Raw genomic sequence first — 23,029 nt, 5'->3', positions numbered from 1 at the left:
CACATTGCCTTTATCAACACAGCATCACTCACTCTACTCTTGGATATACTACCTTCAGTCGGACTTCCCTCTTTTCACAGGGCACCTACGATTAACTCGCAAAAATTTATTATAAATCATCCACGATTCTGCTCAACTCAGGTTTCCTACTCAGCCATCCATAGCGTGTCAACTGCACCAATACCTACTCCTTCATTTTCATTCTTATCTCCAACATGCTACCAGCTCACACAAGGGACATCCAAGGATTAAGAATTGCCTGGGCAATGGGAATCTCCACCTCATACACTTTACACTCCTTCTCACAGAATACTTTCTTTTCAGTGTTTCCAGCACATACACATCACCTATATTCCAAATATTTTGAGAATAAACCTATAAACCCTTATCAACTATCCTAAATTTTTAGGGGATCAATCTACAGGGGGAACAAAATTTCTTTCATAACAATCAAACCAACATCCATTTTTTCTCTTTTTGACTTTCTATACTCTCTCTAAATTCTCTCATCCTCGCTACCTCATCAAAGTGAATTATTATTTGACTGGTCTTCTATTTGCACGTCTCTCCACCAATTTCAAACGATATTTTACTCTCTGGGACAATACATATTCACCTCTATGGATTATCATTTCATCAAGTCACACACACTACTAAATCACCATATCACAAACTGTCCAAACTCAAATCTCATAGGCAGGACGTACAGGGGCAACATTAGTTCACAAACCATTCACCATCAAACTCTATTTTTCAGCAATTCCCCTTCACTTCATCACACCTCATCACTATCACACCTCCTTCCTAACTTTTTTACATTTTCTCTGGGTTACTTCTTTATTTCCTCATTTAAACATTAACCTCCACACTGACACAACATTATTTTATCTTCTCTGCAACATTTTTCAACCTCGTATTATACCACCTTTACAAAATTTAACCTCAACTTCACCTCACTCAGGTTTTTAACTCTACTTCAAACCATACACCATCCCTTACTCCATTCTTTCGAAAACCAGAACATCACTACTTCATTACCTTCATCATTACTAATTACCACAATACTCCAATTTCATAAACCTGCACATCACGCACATACCAGCTACTTCGTACACACTCTCTCACACGTTACATGTCTCCACTATATCATTTCCTCGCGTATTCTAAATATTAAGGGACTGTACTTCCTACATTTTTCTACCTCCATAACACATCTCAAAGGATAAATTCTTTTACGCTAACCCACAACAAACAAAACTTCCACACACAATATAAACCTTCTTTACAATCTTATCAATAACCAAGGGTCGTTCAAGTGTCTCTTTATTTACTACACTTCACTGTATTTCACTTCACAATAGCTAACAACCTCTCCACAATTGGACTCTTTATAACTTCCACAAATTTTAATACTAACACATCACACCAGAAAGCCACTCACCATTACCAACATCAAGTTTCACCTTCATCATCTATATTTTCAATATTTCTTGTTCTCAACATCAGCACAACTCATTTGCCAAATACGGGTACCAATAAAACTTCTGATCCTGTCACACATAAATACTTCCTCACTATCATTATTCTCCACCACACCTAACTGGAATAATTAATTCTATGACTTGGGAAAGGGCCACGTCCTCACACACACACACCTCCATCCTACATTTCACCTCATATCAGGTATCTCCATCATTTTGACACACATCGTAAATTAACATAATTCCTATAATGTTGGATTTACGTGGGAGCTTCTCGTTCCAAACAACAATCAGCATCTGTACCTCAATGGGAAGGGCCATCAATTACACTTTCTGAACACCTTACATGTACTCCAACTTTCAATACACCAACAGACTTTCCTTTTCTCTCTGCATCTGCAATAGGATCTTCGAACACCTTCTACTCTCTTCCTAATTTAACCAGTCACGGGTCTTACACTCATCACCTGGCTTATACAAAACTCCAAAAACTCAATAATGCAACTCTCACGATCAAATTCCATAACAGCTCTCAAACATTCCTAACTTGCTAGTCATTGTTTCTTACGTCTATACACTCCAACCACACCTATGTTCATTCACCTCTAAGAACTCTTGGGACTCATTCTCACTTTACTTCAACCTATGCCTTCCTCCAATCTCTCTTTTAAACATTTTACCCACATTGCCTTTATCAACACAGCATCACTCACTCTACTCTTGGATATACTACCTTCAGTCGGACTTCCCTCTTTTCACAGGGCACCTACGATTAACTCGCAAAAATTTATTATAAATCATCCACGATTCTGCTCAACTCAGGTTTCCTCCTACTCTGCCATCCATAGCGTGTCAACTGCACCAATACCTACTCCTTCATTTACATTCTTATCTCCAACATGCTACCAGCTCACACAAGGGACATCCAAGGATTAAGAATTGCCTGGGCAATGGGAATCTCCACCTCATACACTTTACACTCCTTCTCACAGAATACTTTCTTTTCAGTGTTTCCAGCACATACACATCACCTATATTCCAAATATTTTGAGAATAAACCTATAAACCCTTATCAACTATCCTAAATTTTAGGGGCTCAATCTACAGGGGGAACAAAATTTCTTTCATAACAATCAAACCAACATCCATTTTTTCTCTTTTTGACTTTCTATACTCTCTCTAAATTCTCTCATCCTCGCTACCTCATCAAAGTGAATTATTATTTGACTGATCTTCTATTTGCACGTCTCTCCACCAATTTCAAACGATATTTTACTCTCTGGGACAATACATATTCACCTCTATGGATTATCATTTCATCAAGTCACACACACTACTAAATCACCATATCACTAACTGTCCAAACTCAAATCTCGTAGGCAGGACGTACAGGGGCAACATTAGTTCACAAACCATTCACCATCAAACTCTATTTTTCAGCAATTCCCCTTCACTTCATCACACCTCTTCACTATCACACCTCCTTCCTAACTTTTTTACATTTTCTCTGGGTTACTTCTTTATTTCCTGATTTAAACATTAACCTCCACACTGACACAACATTATTTTATCTTCTCTGCACCATTTTTCAACCTCGTATTATACCACCTTTACAAAATTTAACCTCAACTTCACCTCACTCAGGTTTTTAACTCTACTTCAAACCATACACCATCCCTTACTCCATTCTTTCGAAAACCAGAACATCACTACTTCATTACCTTCATCATTACTAATTACCACAATACTCCAATTTCATAAACCTACACATCACGCACATACCAGCTACTTCGTACACACTCTCTCACACGTTACATGTCTCCACTATATCATTTCCTCGCGTATTCTAAATATTAAGGGACTGTACTTCCTACATTTTTCTACCTCCATAACACATCTCAAAGGATAAATTCTTTTACGCTAACCCACAACAAACAAAACTTCCACACACAATATAAACCTTCTTTACAATCTTATCAATAACCAAGGGTCGTTCAAGTGTCTCTTTATTTACTACACTTCACTGTATTTCACTTCACAATAGCTAACAACCTCTCCGCAATTGGACTCTTTATAACTTCCACAAATTTTAATACTAACACATCACACCAGAAAGCCACTCACCATTACCAACATCAAGTTTCACCTTCATCATCTATATTTTCAATATTTCTTGTTCTCAACATCAGCACAACTCATTTGCCAAATACGGGTACCAATAAAACTTCTGATCCTGTCACACATAAATACTTCCTCACTATCATTATTCTCCACCACACCTAACTGAAATAATTAATTCTATGACTTGGGAAAGGGCCACGTCCTCACACACACACACCTCCATCCTACATTTCACCTCATATCAGGTATCTCCATCATTTCGACACACATCGTAAATTAACATAATTCCTATAATGTTGGATTTACGTGGGAGCTTCTCGTTCCAAACAACAATCAGCATCTGTACCTCAATGGGAAGGGCCATCAATTACACTTTCTGAACACCTTACATGTACTCCAACTTTCAATACACCAACAGACTTTCCTTTTCTCTCTGCATCTGCAATAGGGTCTTCGAACACCTTTTACTCTCTTCCTAATTTAAACAGTCATGGGTCTTACACTCATCACCTGGCTTATACAAAACTCCAAAAACTCAATAATGCAACTCTCACGATCAAATTCCATAACAGCTCTCAAACATTCCTAACTTGCTAGTCATTGTTTCTTACGTCTATACACTCCAACCACACCTATGTTCATTCACCTCTAAGAACTCTTGGGACTCATTCTCACTTTACTTCAACCTATGCCTTCCTCCAATCTCTCTTTTAAACATTTTACCCACATTGCCTTTATCAACACAGCATCACTCACTCTACTCTTGGATATACTACCTTCAGTCGGACTTCCCTCTTTTCACAGGGCACCTACGATTAACTCGCAAAAATTTATTATAAATCATCCACGACTCTGCTCAACTCAGGTTTCCTCCTACTCTGCCATCCATAGCGTGTCAACTGCACCAATACCTACTCCTTCATTTTCATTCTTATCTCCAACATGCTACCAGCTCTCACAAGGGACATCCAAGGATTAAGAATTGCCTGGGCAATGGGAATCTCCACCTCATACACTTTACACTCCTTCTCACAGAATACTTTCTTTTCAGTGTTTCCAGCTCATACACATCACCTATATTCCAAATATTTTGAGAATAAACCTATAAACCCTTATCAATTATCCTAAATTTTAGGGGATCAATCTACAGGGGGAACAAAATTTCTTTCATAACAATCAAACCAACATTCATTTTTTCTCTTTTTGACTTTCTATACTCTCTTCTAAATTCTCTCATCCTCGCTACCTCATCAAAGTGAATTATTATTTGACTGGCTTTCTATTTGTACGTCTCTCCACCAATTTCAAACGATATTTTACTCTCTGGGACAATACATATTCACCTCTATGGATTATCATTTCATCAAGTCACACACACTACTAAATCACCATATCACTAACTGTCCAAACTCAAATCTCATAGGCAGGACGTACAGGGGCAACATTAGTTCACAAACCATTCACCATCAAACTCTATTTTTCAGCAATTCCCCTTCACTTCATCACACCTCTTAACTATCACACCTCCTTCCTAACTTTTTTACATTTTCTCTGGGTTACTCTTTTATTTCCTCATTTAAACATTAACCTCCACACTGACACAACATTATTTTATCTTCTCTGCACCATTTTTCAACCTCGTATTATACCACCTTTACAAAATTTAACCTCACCTTCACCTCACTCAGGTTTTTAACTCTACTTCAAACCATACACCATCCCTTACTCCATTCTTTCGAAAACCAGAACATCACTACTTCATTACCTTCATCATTACTAATTACCACAATACTCCAATTTCATAAACCTACACATCACGCACATACCAGCTACTTCGTACACACTCTCTCACACGTTACATGTCTCCACTATATCATTTCCTCTCGTATTCTAAATATTAAGGGACTGTACTTCCTACATTTTTCTACCTCCATAACACATCTCAAAGGATAAATTCTTTTACGCTAACCCACAACAAACAAAACTTCCACACACAATATAAACCTTCTTTACAATCTTATCAATAACCAAGGGTCGTTCAAGTGTCTCTTTATTTACTACACTTCACTGTATTTCACTTCACAATAGCTAACAACCTCTCCACAATTGGACTCTTTATAACTTCCACAAATTTTAACACTAACACATCACACCAGAAAGCCACTCACCATTACCAACATCAAGTTTCACCTTCATCAACTACATTTTCAATATTTCCTGTTCTCAACATCAGCACAACTCATTTGCCAAATACGGGTACCAATAAAACTTCTGATCCTGTCACACATAAATACTTCCTAACTATCATTATTCTCCACCACACCTAACTGAAATAATTAATTCTATGACTTGGGAAAGGGCCACATCCTCACACACACACACCTCCATCCTACATTTCACCTCATATCAGGTATCTCCATCATTTCGACACACATCGTAAATTAACATAATTCCTATAATGTTGGATTTACGTGGGAGCTTCTCGTTCCAAACAACAATCAGCATCTGTACCTCAATGGGAAGGGCCATCAATTACACTTTCTGAACACCTTACATGTACTCCAACTTTCAATACACCAACAGACTTTCCTTTTCTCTCTGCATCTGCAATAGGGTCTTCGAACACCTTTTACTCTCTTCCTAATTTAAACAGTCACGGGTCTTACACTCATCACCTGGCTTATACAAAACTCCAAAAACTCAATAATGCAACTCTCACGATCAAATTCCATAACAGCTCTCAAAAATTCCTAACTTGCTAGTCATTGTTTCTTACGTCTATACACTCAACCCACACTTATGTTCATTCACCTCTAAGAACTCTTGGGACTCATTCTCACTTTACTTCAACCTCCAATCTCTCTTTTAAACATTTTACCCACATTGCCTTTATCAACACAGCATCACTCACTCTACTCTTGGATATACTACCTTCAGTCGGACTTCCCTCTTTTCACAGGGCACCTACGATTAACTCGCAAAAATTTATTATAAATCATCCACGATTCTGCTCAACTCAGGTTTCCTCCTACTCTGCCATCCATAGCGTGTCAACTGCACCAATACCTACTCCTTCATTTTCATTCTTATCTCCAACATGCTACCAGCTCACACAAGGGACATCCAAGGATTAAGAATTGCCTGGGCAATGGGAATCTCCACCTCATACACTTTACACTCCTTCTCACAGAATACTTTCTTTTCAGTGTTTCCAGCTCATACACATCACCTATATTCCAAATATTTTGAGAATAAACCTATAAACCCTTATCAATTATCCTAAATTTTAGGGGATCAATCTACAGGGGGAACAAAATTTCTTTCATAACAATCAAACCAACATTCATTTTTTCTCTTTTTGACTTTCTATACTCTCTCTAAATTCTCTCATCCTCGCTACCTCATCAAAGTGAATTATTATTTGACTGGTTTTCTATTTGCACGTCTCTCCACCAATTTCAAACGATATTTTACTCTCTGGGACAATACATATTCACCTCTATGGATTATCATTTCATCAAGTCACACACACTACTAAATCACCATATCACTAACTGTCCAAACTCAAATCTCATAGGCAGGACGTACAGGGGCAACATTAGTTCACAAACCATTCACCATCAAACTCTATTTTTCAGCAATTCCCCTTCACTTCATCACACCTCTTAACTATCACACCTCCTTCCTAACTTTTTTACATTTTCTCTGGGTTACTCTTTTATTTCCTCATTTAAACATTAACCTCCACACTGACACAACATTATTTTATCTTCTCTGCACCATTTTTCAACCTCGTATTATACCACCTTTACAAAATTTAACCTCACCTTCACCTCACTCAGGTTTTTAACTCTACTTCAAACCATACACCATCCCTTACTCCATTCTTTCGAAAACCAGAACATCACTACTTCATTACCTTCATCATTACTAATTACCACAATACTCCAATTTCATAAACCTACACATCACGCACATACCAGCTACTTCGTACACACTCTCTCACACGTTACATGTCTCCACTATATCATTTCCTCTCGTATTCTAAATATTAAGGGACTGTACTTCCTACATTTTTCTACCTCCATAACACATCTCAAAGGATAAATTCTTTTACGCTAACCCACAACAAACAAAACTACCACACACAATATAAACCTTCTTTACAATCTTATCAATAACCAAGGGTCGTTCAAGTGTCTCTTTATTTACTACACTTCACTGTATTTCACTTCACAATAGCTAACAACCTCTCCACAATTGGACTCTTTATAACTTCCACAAATTTTAACACTAACACATCACACCAGAAAGCCACTCACCATTACCAACATCACGTTTCACCTTCATCAACTACATTTTCAATATTTCCTGTTCTCAACATCAGCACAACTCATTTGCCAAATACGGGTACCAATAAAACTTCTGATTCTGTCACACATAAATACTTCCTCACTATCATTATTCTCCACCACACCTAACTGAAATAATTAATTCTATGACTTGGGAAAGGGCCACATCCTCACACACACACACCTCCATCCTACATTTCACCTCATATCAGGTATCTCCATCATTTCGACACACATCGTAAATTAACATAATTCCTATAATGTTGGATTTACGTGGGAGCTTCTCGTTCCAAACAACAATCAGCATCTGTACCTCAATGGGAAGGGCCATCAATTACACTTTCTGAACACCTTACATGTACTCCAACTTTCAATACACCAACAGACTTTCCTTTTCTCTCTGCATCTGCAATAGGGTCTTCGAACACCTTTTACTCTCTTCCTAATTTAAACAGTCACGGGTCTTACACTCATCACCTGGCTTATACAAAACTCCAAAAACTCAATAATGCAACTCTCACGATCAAATTCCATAACAGCTCTCAAACATTCCTAACTTGCTAGTCATTGTTTCTTACGTCTATACACTCCAACCACACCTATGTTCATTCACCTCTAAGAACTCTTGGGACTCATTCTCACTTTACTTCAACCTCCAATCTCTCTTTTAAACATTTTACCCACATTGCCTTTATCAACACAGCATCACTCACTCTACTCTTGGATATACTACCTTCAGTCGGACTTCCCTCTTTTCACAGGGCACCTACGATTAACTCGCAAAAATTTATTATAAATCATCCACGATTCTGCTCAACTCAGGTTTCCTCCTACTCTGCCATCCATAGCGTGTCAACTGCACCAATACCTACTCCTTCATTTTCATTCTTATCTCCAACATGCTACCAGCTCACACAAGGGACATCCAAGGATTAAGAATTGCCTGGGCAATGGGAATCTCCACCTCATACACTTTACACTCCTTCTCACAGAATACTTTCTTTTCAGTGCTTCCAGCTCATACACATCACCTATATTCCAAATATTTTGAGAATAAACCTATAAACCCTTATCAACTATCCTAAATTTTAGGGGATCAATCTACAGGGGGAACAAAATTTCTTTCATAACAATCAAACCAACATCCATTTTTTCTCTTTTTGACTTTCTATACTCTCTCTAAATTCTCTCATCCTCGCTACCTCATCAAAGTGAATTATTATTTGACTGGTCTTCTATTTGCACGTCTCTCCACCAATTTCAAACGATATTTTACTCTCTGGGACAATACATATTCACCTCTATGGATTATCATTTCATCAAGCCACACACACTACTATAGCACCATATCACTAACTGTCCAAACTCAAATCTCGTAGGCAGGACGTACAGGGGCAACATTAGTTCACAAACCATTCACCATCAAACTCTATTTTTCAGCAATTCCCCTTCACTTCATCACACCTCTTCACTATCACACCTCCTTCCTAACTTTTTTACATTTTCTCTGGGTTACTCTTTTATTTCCTCATTTAAACATTAACCTCCACACTGACACAACATTATTTTCTCTTCTCTGCACCATTTTTCAACCTCGTATTATACCACCTTTACAAAATTTAACCTCAACTTCACCTCACTCAGGTTTTTAACTCTACTTCAAACCATACACCATCCCTTACTCCATTCATTCGAAAACCAGAACATCACTACTTCATTACCTTCATCATTTCTAAATAACCACAATACTCCAATTTCATAAACCTACACATCACGCACGTACCAGCTACTTCGTACACACTCTCTCACACTATATCATTTCCTCTCGTATTCTAAATATTAAGGGACTGTACTTCCTACATTTTTCTACCTCCATAACACAACTCAAAGGATAAATTCTTTTACGCTAACCCACAACAAACAAAACTTCCACACACAATATAAACCTTCTTTACAATCTTATCAATAACCAAGGGTCGTTCAAGTGTCTCTTTATTTACTACACTTCACTGTATTTCACTTCACAATAGCTAACAACCTCTCCACAATTGGACTCTTTATAACTTCCACAAATTTTAACACTAACACATCACACCAGAAAGCCACTCACCATTACCAACATCAAGTTTCACCTTCATCAACTACATTTTCAATATTTCCTGTTCTCAACATCAGCACAACTCATTTGCCAAATACGGGTACCAATAAAACTTCTGATCCTGTCACACATAAATACTTCCTAACTATCATTATTCTCCACCACACCTAACTGAAATAATTAATTCTATGACTTGGGAAAGGGCCACATCCTCACACACACACACCTCCATCCTACATTTCACCTCATATCAGGTATCTCCATCATTTCGACACACATCGTAAATTAACATAATTCCTATAATGTTGGATTTACGTGGGAGCTTCTCGTTCCAAACAACAATCAGCATCTGTACCTCAATGGGAAGGGCCATCAATTACACTTTCTGAACACCTTACATGTACTCCAACTTTCAATACACCAACAGACTTTCCTTTTCTCTCTGCATCTGCAATAGGGTCTTCGAACACCTTTTACTCTCTTCCTAATTTAAACAGTCACGGGTCTTACACTCATCACCTGGCTTATACAAAACTCCAAAAACTCAATAATGCAACTCTCACGATCAAATTCCATAACAGCTCTCAAACATTCCTAACTTGCTAGTCATTGTTTCTTACGTCTATACACTCCAACCACACCTATGTTCATTCACCTCGAAGAACTCTTGGGACTCATTCTCACTTTACTTCAACCTCCAATCTCTCTTTTAAACATTTTACCCACATTGCCTTTATCAACACAGCATCACTCACTCTACTCTTGGATATACTACCTTCAGTCGGACTTCCCTCTTTTCACAGGGCACCTACGATTAACTCGCAAAAATTTATTATAAATCATCCACGATTCTGCTCAACTCAGGTTTCCTCCTACTCTGCCATCCATAGCGTGTCAACTGCACCAATACCTACTCCTTCATTTTCATTCTTATCTCCAACATGCTACCAGCTCACACAAGGGACATCCAAGGATTAAGAATTGCCTGGGCAATGGGAATCTCCACCTCATACACTTTACACTCCTTCTCACAGAATACTTTCTTTTCAGTGTTTCCAGCTCATACACATCACCTATATTCCAAATATTTTGAGAATAAACCTATAAACCCTTATCCACTATCCTAAATTTTAGGGGATCAATCTACTGGGGGAACAAAATTTCTTTCATAACAATCAAACCAACATCCATTTTTTCTCTTTTTGAGTTTCTATACTCTCTCTAAATTCTCTCATCCTCGCTACCTCATCAAAGTGAATTATTATTTGACTGGTCTTCTATTTGCACGTCTCTCCACCAATTTCAAACGATATTTTACTCTCTGGGACAATACATATTCACCTCTATGGATTATCATTTCATCAAGCCACACACACTACTAAAGCACCATATCACTAACTGTCCAAACTCAAATCTCGTAGGCAGGACGTACAGGGGCAACATTAGTTCACAAACCATTCACCATCAAACTCTATTTTTCAGCAATTCCCCTTCACTTCATCACACCTCTTCACTATCACACCTCCTTCCTAACTTTTTTACATTTTCTCTGGGTTACTCTTTTATTTCCTCATTTAAACATAAACCTCCACACTGACACAACATTATTTTCTCTTCTCTGCACCATTTTTCAACCTCGTATTATACCACCTTTACAAAATTTAACCTCAACTTCACCTCACTCAGGTTTTTAACTCTACTTCAAACCATACACCATCCCTTACTCCATTCATTCGAAAACCAGAACATCACTACTTCATTACCTTCATCATTTCTAAATAACCACAATACTCCAATTTCATAAACCTACACATCACGCACGTACCAGCTACTTCGTACACACTCTCTCACACTATATCATTTCCTCTCGTATTCTAAATATTAAGGGACTGTACTTCCTACATTTTTCTACCTCCATAACACAACTCAAAGGATAAATTCTTTTACGCTAACCCACAACAAACAAAACCTCCACACACAATATAAACCTTCTTTACAATCTTATCAATAACCAAGGGTCGTTCAAGTGTCTCTTTATTTACTACACTTCACTGTATTTCACTTCACAATAGCTAACAACCTCTCCACAATTGGACTCTTTATAACTTCCACAAATTTTAACACTAACACATCACACCAGAAAGCCACTCACCATTACCAACATCAAGTTTCACCTTCATCAACTACATTTTCAATATTTCCTGTTCTCAACATCAGCACAACTCATTTGCCAAATACGGGTACCAATAAAACTTCTGATCCTGTCACACATAAATACTTCCTAACTATCATTATTCTCCACCACACCTAACTGAAATAATTAATTCTATGACTTGGGAAAGGGCCACATCCTCACACACACACACCTCCATCCTACATTTCACCTCATATCAGGTATCTCCATCATTTCGACACACATCGTAAATTAACATAATTCCTATAATGTTGGATTTACGTGGGAGCTTCTCGTTCCAAACAACAATCAGCATCTGTACCTCAATGGGAAGGGCCATCAATTACACTTTCTGAACACCTTACATGTACTCCAACTTTCAATACACCAACAGACTTTCCTTTTCTCTCTGCATCTGCAATAGGGTCTTCGAACACCTTTTACTCTCTTCCTAATTTAAACAGTCACGGGTCTTACACTCATCACCTGGCTTATACAAAACTCCAAAAACTCAATAATGCAACTCTCACGATCAAATTCCATAACAGCTCTCAAACATTCCTAACTTGCTAGTCATTGTTTCTTACGTCTATACACTCCAACCACACCTATGTTCATTCACCTCTAAGAACTCTTGGGACTCATTCTCACTTTACTTCAACCTCCAATCTCTCTTTTAAACATTTTACCCACATTGCCTTTATCAACACAGCATCACTCACTCTACTCTTGGATATACTACCTTCAGTCGGACTTCCCTCTTCTCACAGGGCACCTACGATTAACTCGCAAAAATTTATTATAAATCATCCACGATTCTGCTCAACTCAGGTTTCCTCCTACTCTGCCATCCATAGCGTGTCAACTGCACCAATACCTACTCCTTCATTTTCATTCTTATCTCCAACATGCTACCATATCACACAAGGGACATCCAAGGATTAAGAATTGCCTGGGCAATGGGAATCTCCACCTCATACACTTTACACTCCTTCTCACAGAATACTTTCTTTTCAGTGTTTCCAGCTCATACACATCACCTATATTCCAAATATTTTGAGAATAAACCTATAAACCCTTATCAACTATCCTAAATTTTAGGGGATCAATCTACAGGGGGAACAAAATTTCTTTCATAACAATCAAACCAACATCCATTTTTTCTCTTTTTTACTTTCTATACTCTCTCTAAATTCTCTCATCCTCGCTACCTCATCAAAGTGAATTATTATTTGACTGGTTTTCTATTTGCACGTCTCTCCACCAATTTCAAACGATATTTTACTCTCTGGGACAATACATATTCACCTCTATGGATTATCATTTCATCAAGTCACACACACTACTAAATCACCATATCACTAACTGTCCAAACTCAAATCTCATAGGCAGGACGTACAGGGGCAACATTAGTTCACAAACCATTCACCATCAAACTCTATTTTTCAGCAATTCCCCTTCACTTCATCACACCTCTTAACTATCACACCTCCTTCCTAACTTTTTTACATTTTCTCTGGGTTACTCTTTTATTTCCTCATTTAAACATTAACCTCCACACTGACACAACATTATTTTATCTTCTCTGCACCATTTTTCAACCTCGTATTATACCACCTTTACAAAATTTAACCTCACCTTCACCTCACTCAGGTTTTTAACTCTACTTCAAACCATACACCATCCCTTACTCCATTCATTCGAAAACCAGAACATCACTACTTCATTACCTTCATCATTTCTAAATAACCACAATACTCCAATTTCATAAACCTACACATCACGCACGTACCAGCTACTTCGTACACACTCTCTCACACTATATCATTTCCTCTCGTATTCTAAATATTAAGGGACTGTACTTCCTACATTTTTCTACCTCCATAACACAACTCAAAGGATAAATTCTTTTACGCTAACCCACAACAAACAAAACTTCCACACACAATATAAACCTTCTTTACAATCTTATCAATAACCAAGGGTCGTTCAAGTGTCTCTTTATTTACTACACTTCACTGTATTTCACTTCACAATAGCTAACAACCTCTCCACAATTGGACTCTTTATAACTTCCACAAATTTTAACACTAACACATCACACCAGAAAGCCACTCACCATTACCAACATCAAGTTTCACCTTCATCAACTACATTTTCAATATTTCCTGTTCTCAACATCAGCACAACTCATTTGCCAAATACGGGTACCAATAAAACTTCTGATCCTGTCACACATAAATACTTCCTAACTATCATTATTCTCCACCACACCTAACTGAAATAATTAATTCTATGACTTGGGAAAGGGCCACATCCTCACACACACACACCTCCATCCTACATTTCACCTCATATCAGGTATCTCCATCATTTCGACACACATCGTAAATTAACATAATTCCTATAATGTTGGATTTACGTGGGAGCTTCTCGTTCCAAACAACAATCAGCATCTGTACCTCAATGGGAAGGGCCATCAATTACACTTTCTGAACACCTTACATCTACTCCAACTTTCAATACACCAACAGACTTTCCTTTTCTCTCTGCATCTGCAATAGGGTCTTCGAACACCTTTTACTCTCTTCCTAATTTAAACAGTCACGGGTCTTACACTCATCACCTGGCTTATACAAAACTCCAAAAACTCAATAATGCAACTCTCACGATCAAATTCCATAACAGCTCTCAAACATTCCTAACTTGCTAGTCATTGTTTCTTACGTCTATACACTCCAACCACACCTATGTTCATTCACCTCTAAGAACTCTTGGGACTCATTCTCACTTTACTTCAACCTCCAATCTCTCTTTTAAACATTTTACCCACATTGCCTTTATCAACACAGCATCACTCACTCTACTCTTGGATATACTACCTTCAGTCGGACTTCCCTCTTCTCACAGGGCACCTACGATTAACTCGCAAAAATTTATTATAAATCATCCACGATTCTGCTCAACTCAGGTTTCCTCCTACTCTGCCATCCATAGCGTGTCAACTGCACCAATACCTACTCCTTCATTTTCATTCTTATCTCCAACATGCTACCATCTCACACAAGGGACATCCAAGGATTAAGAATTGCCTGGGCAATGGGAATCTCCACCTCATACACTTTACACTCCTTCTCACAGAATACTTTCTTTTCAGTGTTTCCAGCTCATACACATCACCTATATTCCAAATATTTTGAGAATAAACCTATAAACCCTTATCAACTATCCTAAATTTTAGGGGATCAATCTACAGGGGGAACAAAATTTCTTTCATAACAATCAAACCAACATCCATTTTTTCTCTTTTTTACTTTCTATACTCTCTCTAAATTCTCTCATCCTCGCTACCTCATCAAAGTGAATTATTATTTGACTGGTTTTCTATTTGCACGTCTCTCCACCAATTTCAAACGATATTTTACTCTCTGGGACAATACATATTCACCTCTATGGATTATCATTTCATCAAGTCACACACACTACTAAATCACCATATCACTAACTGTCCAAACTCAAATCTCATAGGCAGGACGTACAGGGGCAACATTAGTTCACAAACCATTCACCATCAAACTCTATTTTTCAGCAATTCCCCTTCACTTCATCACACCTCTTAACTATCACACCTCCTTCCTAACTTTTTTACATTTTCTCTGGGTTACTCTTTTATTTCCTCATTTAACCATTAACCTCCACACTGACACAACATTATTTTATCTTCTCTGCACCATTTTTCAACCTCGTATTATACCACCTTTACAAAATTTAACCTCACCTTCACCTCACTCAGGTTTTTAACTCTACTTCAAACCATACACCATCCCTTACTCCATTCTTTCGAAAACCAGAACATCACTACTTCATTACCTTCATCATTACTAATTACCACAATACTCCAATTTCATAAACCTACACATCACGCACATACCAGCTACTTCGTACACACTCTCTCACACGTTACATGTCTCCACTATATCATTTCCTCTCGTATTCTAAATATTAAGGGACTGTACTTCCTACATTTTTCTACCTCCATAACACATCTCAAAGGATAAATTCTTTTACGCTAACCCACAACAAACAAAACTTCCACACACAATATAAACCTTCTTTACAATCTTATCAATAACCAAGGGTCGTTCAAGTGTCTCTTTATTTACTACACTTCACTGTATTTCACTTCACAATAGCTAACAACCTCTCCACAATTGGACTCTTTATAACTTCCACAAATTTTAACACTAACACATCACACCAGAAAGCCACTCACCATTACCAACATCAAGTTTCACCTTCATCAACTACATTTTCAATATTTCCTGTTCTCAACATCAGCACAACTCATTTGCCAAATACGGGTACCAATAAAACTTCTGATCCTGTCACACATACATACATCCTAACTATCATTATTCTCCACCACACCTAACTGAAATAATTAATTCTATGACTTGGGAAAGGGCCACATCCTCACACACACACACCTCCATCCTACATTTCACCTCATATCAGGTATCTCCATCATTTCGACACACATCGTAAATTAACATAATTCCTATAATGTTGGATTTACGTGGGAGCTTCTCGTTCCAAACAACAATCAGCAACTGTACCTCAATGGGAAGGGCCATCAATTACACTTTCTGAACACCTTACATGTACTCCAACTTTCAATACACCAACAGACTTTCCTTTTCTCTCTGCATCCGCAATAGGGTCTTCGAACACCTTTTACTCTCTTCCTAATTTAAACAGTCACGGGTCTTACACTCATCACCTGGCTTATACAAAACTCCAAAAACTCAATAATGCAACTCTCACGATCAAATTCCATAACAGCTCTCAAACATTCCTAACTTGCTAGTCATTGTTTCTTACGTCTATACACTCCAACCACACCTATGTTCATTCACCTCTAAGAACTCTTGGGACTCATTCTCACTTTACTTCAACCTCCAATCTCTCTTTTAAACATTTTACCCACATTGCCTTTATCAACACAGCATCACTCACTCTACTCTTGGATATACTACCTTCAGTCGGACTTCCCTCTTTTCACAGGGCACCTACGATTAACTCGCAAAAATTTATTATAAATCATCCACGATTCTGCTCAACTCAGGTTTCCTCCTACTCTGCCATCCATAGCGTGTCAACTGCACCAATACCTACTCCTTCATTTTCATTCTTATCTCCAACATGCTACCAGCTCACACAAGGGACATCCAAGGATTAAGAATTGCCTGGGCAATGGGAATCTCCACCTCATACACTTTACACTCCTTCTCACAGAATACTTTCTTTTCAGTGTTTCCAGCTCATACACATCACCTATATTCCAAATATTTTGAGAATAAACCTATAAACCCTTATCAACTATCCTAAATTTTAGGGGATCAATCTACAGGGGGAACAAAATTTCTTTCATAACAATCAAACCAACATCCATTTTTTCTCTTTTTGACTTTCTATACTCTCTCTAAATTCTCTCATCCTCGCTACCTCATCAAAGTGAATTATTATTTGACTGGTCTTCTATTTGCACGTCTCTCCACCAATTTCAAACGATATTTTACTCTCTGGGACAATACATATTCACCTCTATGGATTATCATTTCATCAAGCCACACACACTACTAAAGCACCATATCACTAACTGTCCAAACTCAAATCTCGTAGGCAGGACGTACAGGGGCAACATTAGTTCACAAACCATTCACCATCAAACTCTATTTTTCAGCAATTCCCCTTCACTTCATCACACCTCTTCACTATCACACCTCCTTCCTAACTTTTTTACATTTTCTCTGGGTTACTCTTTTATTTCCTCATTTAAACATAAACCTCCACACTGACACAACATTATTTTCTCTTCTCTGCACCATTTTTCAACCTCGTATTATACCACCTTTACAAAATTTAACCTCAACTTCACCTCACTCAGGTTTTTAACTCTACTTCAAACCATACACCATCCCTTACTCCATTCATTCGAAAACCAGAACATCACTACTTCATTACCTTCATCATTTCTAAATAACCACAATACTCCAATTTCATAAACCTACACATCACGCACGTACCAGCTACTTCGTACACACTCTCTCACACTATATCATTTCCTCTCGTATTCTAAATATTAAGGGACTGTACTTCCTACATTTTTCTACCTCCATAACACAACTCAAAGGATAAATTCTTTTACGCTAACCCACAACAAACAAAACTTCCACACACAATATAAACCTTCTTTACAATCTTATCAATAACCAAGGGTCGTTCAAGTGTCTCTTTATTTACTACACTTCACTGTATTTCACTTCACAATAGCTAACAACCTCTCCACAATTGGACTCTTTATAACTTCCACAAATTTTAACACTAACACATCACACCAGAAAGCCACTCACCATTACCAACATCAAGTTTCACCTTCATCAACTACATTTTCAATATTTCCTGTTCTCAACATCAGCACAACTCATTTGCCAAATACGGGTACCAATAAAACTTCTGATCCTGTCACACATAAATACTTCCTAACTATCATTATTCTCCACCACACCTAACTGAAATAATTAATTCTATGACTTGGGAAAGGGCCACATCCTCACACACACACACCTCCATCCTACATTTCACCTCATATCAGGTATCTCCATCATTTCGACACACATCGTAAATTAACATAATTCCTATAATGTTGGATTTACGTGGGAGCTTCTCGTTCCAAACAACAATCAGCATCTGTACCTCAATGGGAAGGGCCATCAATTACACTTTCTGAACACCTTACATGTACTCCAACTTTCAATACACCAACAGACTTTCCTTTTCTCTCTGCATCTGCAATAGGGTCTTCGAACACCTTTTACTCTCTTCCTAATTTAAACAGTCACGGGTCTTACACTCATCACCTGGCTTATACAAAACTCCAAAAACTCAATAATGCAACTCTCACGATCAAATTCCATAACAGCTCTCAAACATTCCTAACTTGCTAGTCATTGTTTCTTACGTCTATACACTCCAACCACACCTATGTTCATTCACCTCTAAGAACTCTTGGGACTCATTCTCACTTTACTTCAACCTCCAATCTCTCTTTTAAACATTTTACCCACATTGCCTTTATCAACACAGCATCACTCACTCTACTCTTGGATATACTACCTTCAGTCGGACTTCCCTCTTCTCACAGGGCACCTACGATTAACTCGCAAAAATTTATTATAAATCATCCACGATTCTGCTCAACTCAGGTTTCCTCCTACTCTGCCATCCATAGCGTGTCAACTGCACCAATACCTACTCCTTCATTTTCATTCTTATCTCCAACATGCTACCATCTCACACAAGGGACATCCAAGGATTAAGAATTGCCTGGGCAATGGGAATCTCCACCTCATACACTTTACACTCCTTCTCACAGAATACTTTCTTTTCAGTGTTTCCAGCTCATACACATCACCTATATTCCAAATATTTTGAGAATAAACCTATAAACCCTTATCAACTATCCTAAATTTTAGGGGATCAATCTACAGGGGGAACAAAATTTCTTTCATAACAATCAAACCAACATCCATTTTTTCTCTTTTTTACTTTCTATACTCTCTCTAAATTCTCTCATCCTCGCTACCTCATCAAAGTGAATTATTATTTGACTGGTCTTCTATTTGCACATCTCTCCACCAATTTCAAACGATATTTTACTCTCTGGGACAATACATATTCACCTCTATGGATTATCATTTCATCAAGTCACACACACTACTAAATCACCATATCACTAACTGTCCAAACTCAAATCTCGTAGGCAGGACGTACAGGGGCAACATTAGTTCACAAACCATTCACCATCAAACTCTATTTTTCAGCAATTCCCCTTCACTTCATCACACCTCTTAACTATCACACCTCCTTCCTAAATTTTTTACATTTTCTCTGGATTACTCTTTTATTTCCTCATTTAAACATAAACCTCCACACTGACACAACATTATTTTATCTTCTCTGCACCATTTTTCAACCTCGTATTATACCACCTTTACAAAATTTAACCTCACCTTCACCTCACTCAGGTTTTTAACTCTACTTCAAACTATACACCATCCCTTACTCCATTCATTCGAAAACCAGAACATCACTACTTCATTACCTTCATCATTACTAATTACCACAATACTCCAATTTCATAAACCTACACATCACGCACATACCAGCTACTTCGTACACACTCTCTCACACTATATCATTTCCTCGCGTATTCTAAATATTAAGGGACTGTACTTCCTACATTTTTCTACCTCCATAACACATCTCAAAGGATAAATTCTTTTACGCTAACCCACAACAAACAAAACTTCCACACACAATATAAACCTTCTTTACAATCTTATCAATAACCAAGTGTCGTTCAAGTGTCTCTTTATTTACTACACTTCACTGTATTTCACTTCACAATAGCTAACAACCTCTCCGCAATTGGACTCTGTATAACTTCCACAAATTTTAATACTAACACATCACACCAGAAAGCCACTCACCATTACCAACATCAAGTTTCACCTTCATCATCTATATTTTCAATATTTCTTGTTCTCAACATCAGCACAACTCATTTGCCAAATACGGGTACCAATAAAACTTCTGATCCTGTCACACATAAATACTTCCTCACTATCATTATTCTCCACCACACCTAACTGAAATAATTAATTCTATGACTTGGGAAAGGGCCACGTCCTCACACACACACACCTCCATCCTACATTTCACCTCATATCAGGTATCTCCATCATTTCGACACACATCGTAAATTAACATAATTCCTATAATGTTGGATTTACGTGGGAGCTTCTCGTTCCAAACAACAATCAGCATCTGTACCTCAATGGGAAGGGCCATCAATTACACTTTCTGAACACCTTACATGTACTCCAACTTTCAATACACCAACAGACTTTCCTTTTCTCTCTGCATCTGCAATAGGATCTTCGAACACCTTCTACTCTCTTCCTAATTTAAACAGTCACGGGTCTTACACTCATCACCTGGCTTATACAAAACTCCAAAAACTCAATAATGCAACTCTCACGATCAAATTCCATAACAGCTCTCAAACATTCCTAACTTGCTAGTCATTGTTTCTTACGTCTATACACTCCAACCACACCTATGTTCATTCACCTCTAAGAACTCTTGGGACTCATTCTCACTTTACTTCAACCTATGCCTTCCTCCAATCTCTCTTTTAAACATTTTACCCACATTGCCTTTATCAACACAGCATCACTCACTCTACTCTTGGATATACTACCTTCAGTCGGACTTCCCTCTTTTCACAGGGCACCTACGATTAATTCGCAAAAATTTATTATAAATCATCCACAATTCCACTCAACTCAGGTTTCCTCCTACTCTGCTATCCATAGCGTGTCAACTGCACCAATACCTACTCCTTCATTTTCATTCTTATCTCCAACATGCTACCAGCTCACACAAGGGACATCCAAGGATTAAGAATTGCCTGGGCAATGGGAATCTCCACCTCATACACTTTACACTCCTTCTCACAGAATACTTTCTTTTCAGTGTTTCCAGCTCATACACATCACCTATATTCCAAATATTTTGAGAATAAACCTATAAACCCTTATCAACTATCCTAAATTTTAGGGGATCAATCTACAGGGGGAACAAAATTTCTTTCATAACAATCAAACCAACATTCATTTTTTCTCTTTTTGACTTTCTATACTCTCTCTAAATTCTCTCATCCTCGCTATCTCATCAAAGTGAATTATTATTTGACTGGTCTTCTATTTGCACGTCTCTCCACCAACTTCAAACGATATTTTACTCTCTGGGACAATACATATTCACCTCTATGGATTATCATTTCATCAAGCCACACACACTACTAAAGCACCATATCACTAACTGTCCAAACTCAAATCTCGTAGGCAGGACGTACAGGGGCAACATTAGTTCACAAACCATTCACCATCAAACTCTATTTTTCAGCAATTCCCCTTCACTTCATCACACCTCTTCACTATCACACCTCCTTCCTAACTTTTTTACATTTTCTCTGGGTTACTCTTTTATTTCCTCATTTAAACATAAACCTCCACACTGACACAACATTATTTTCTCTTCTCTGCACCATTTTTCAACCTCGTATTATACCACCTTTACAAAATTTAACCTCAACTTCACCTCACTCAGGTTTTTAACTCTACTTCAAACCATACACCATCCCTTACTCCATTCATTCGAAAACCAGAACATCACTACTTCATTACCTTCATCATTTCTAAATAACCACAATACTCCAATTTCATAAACCTACACATCACGCACGTACCAGCTACTTCGTACACACTCTCTCACACTATATCATTTCCTCTCGTATTCTAAATATTAAGGGACTGTACTTCCTACATTTTTCTACCTCCAGAACACATCTCAAAGGATAATTTCTTTTACGCTAACCCACAACAAACAAAACTTCCACACACAATATAAACCTTCTTTACAATCTTATCAATAACCAAGGGTCGTTCAAGTGTCTCTTTATTTACTACACTTCACTGTATTTCACTTCACAATAGCTAACAACCTCTCCACAATTCGACTCTTTATAACTTCCACAAATTTTAATACTAACACATCACACCAGAAAGCCACTCACCATTACCAACATCAAGTTTCACCTTCATCATCTACATTTTCAATATTTAATGTTCTCAACATCAGCACAACTCATTTGCCAAATACGGGTACCAATAAAACT

At 37.7% G+C, this 23,029-nt stretch overlaps 1 long non-coding RNA gene across 1 annotated transcript in view; it reads right to left on the bottom strand.

Annotated features, from left to right (window-relative positions):
• The window catches only part of LOC126340122 (uncharacterized), a 138,492-nt gene extending 115,790 nt beyond the window's left edge, over positions 1-22,702 (bottom strand). Inside the window, exon 1 of the long non-coding RNA XR_007565123.1 lies at positions 22,688-22,702. This is a non-coding gene — a long non-coding RNA (uncharacterized LOC126340122). The remainder of the gene's footprint in view (positions 1-22,687) is intronic.
• Between the last annotated feature and the right edge of the window lie 327 nt (positions 22,703-23,029).

The sequence above is a fragment of the Schistocerca gregaria genome, chromosome 1 (genome assembly GCF_023897955.1).
Source record: "Schistocerca gregaria isolate iqSchGreg1 chromosome 1, iqSchGreg1.2, whole genome shotgun sequence".
Taxonomy (NCBI): Eukaryota; Metazoa; Arthropoda; class Insecta; order Orthoptera; family Acrididae; genus Schistocerca; species Schistocerca gregaria.
This window is presented reverse-complemented; position numbering and strand designations above follow the sequence as displayed.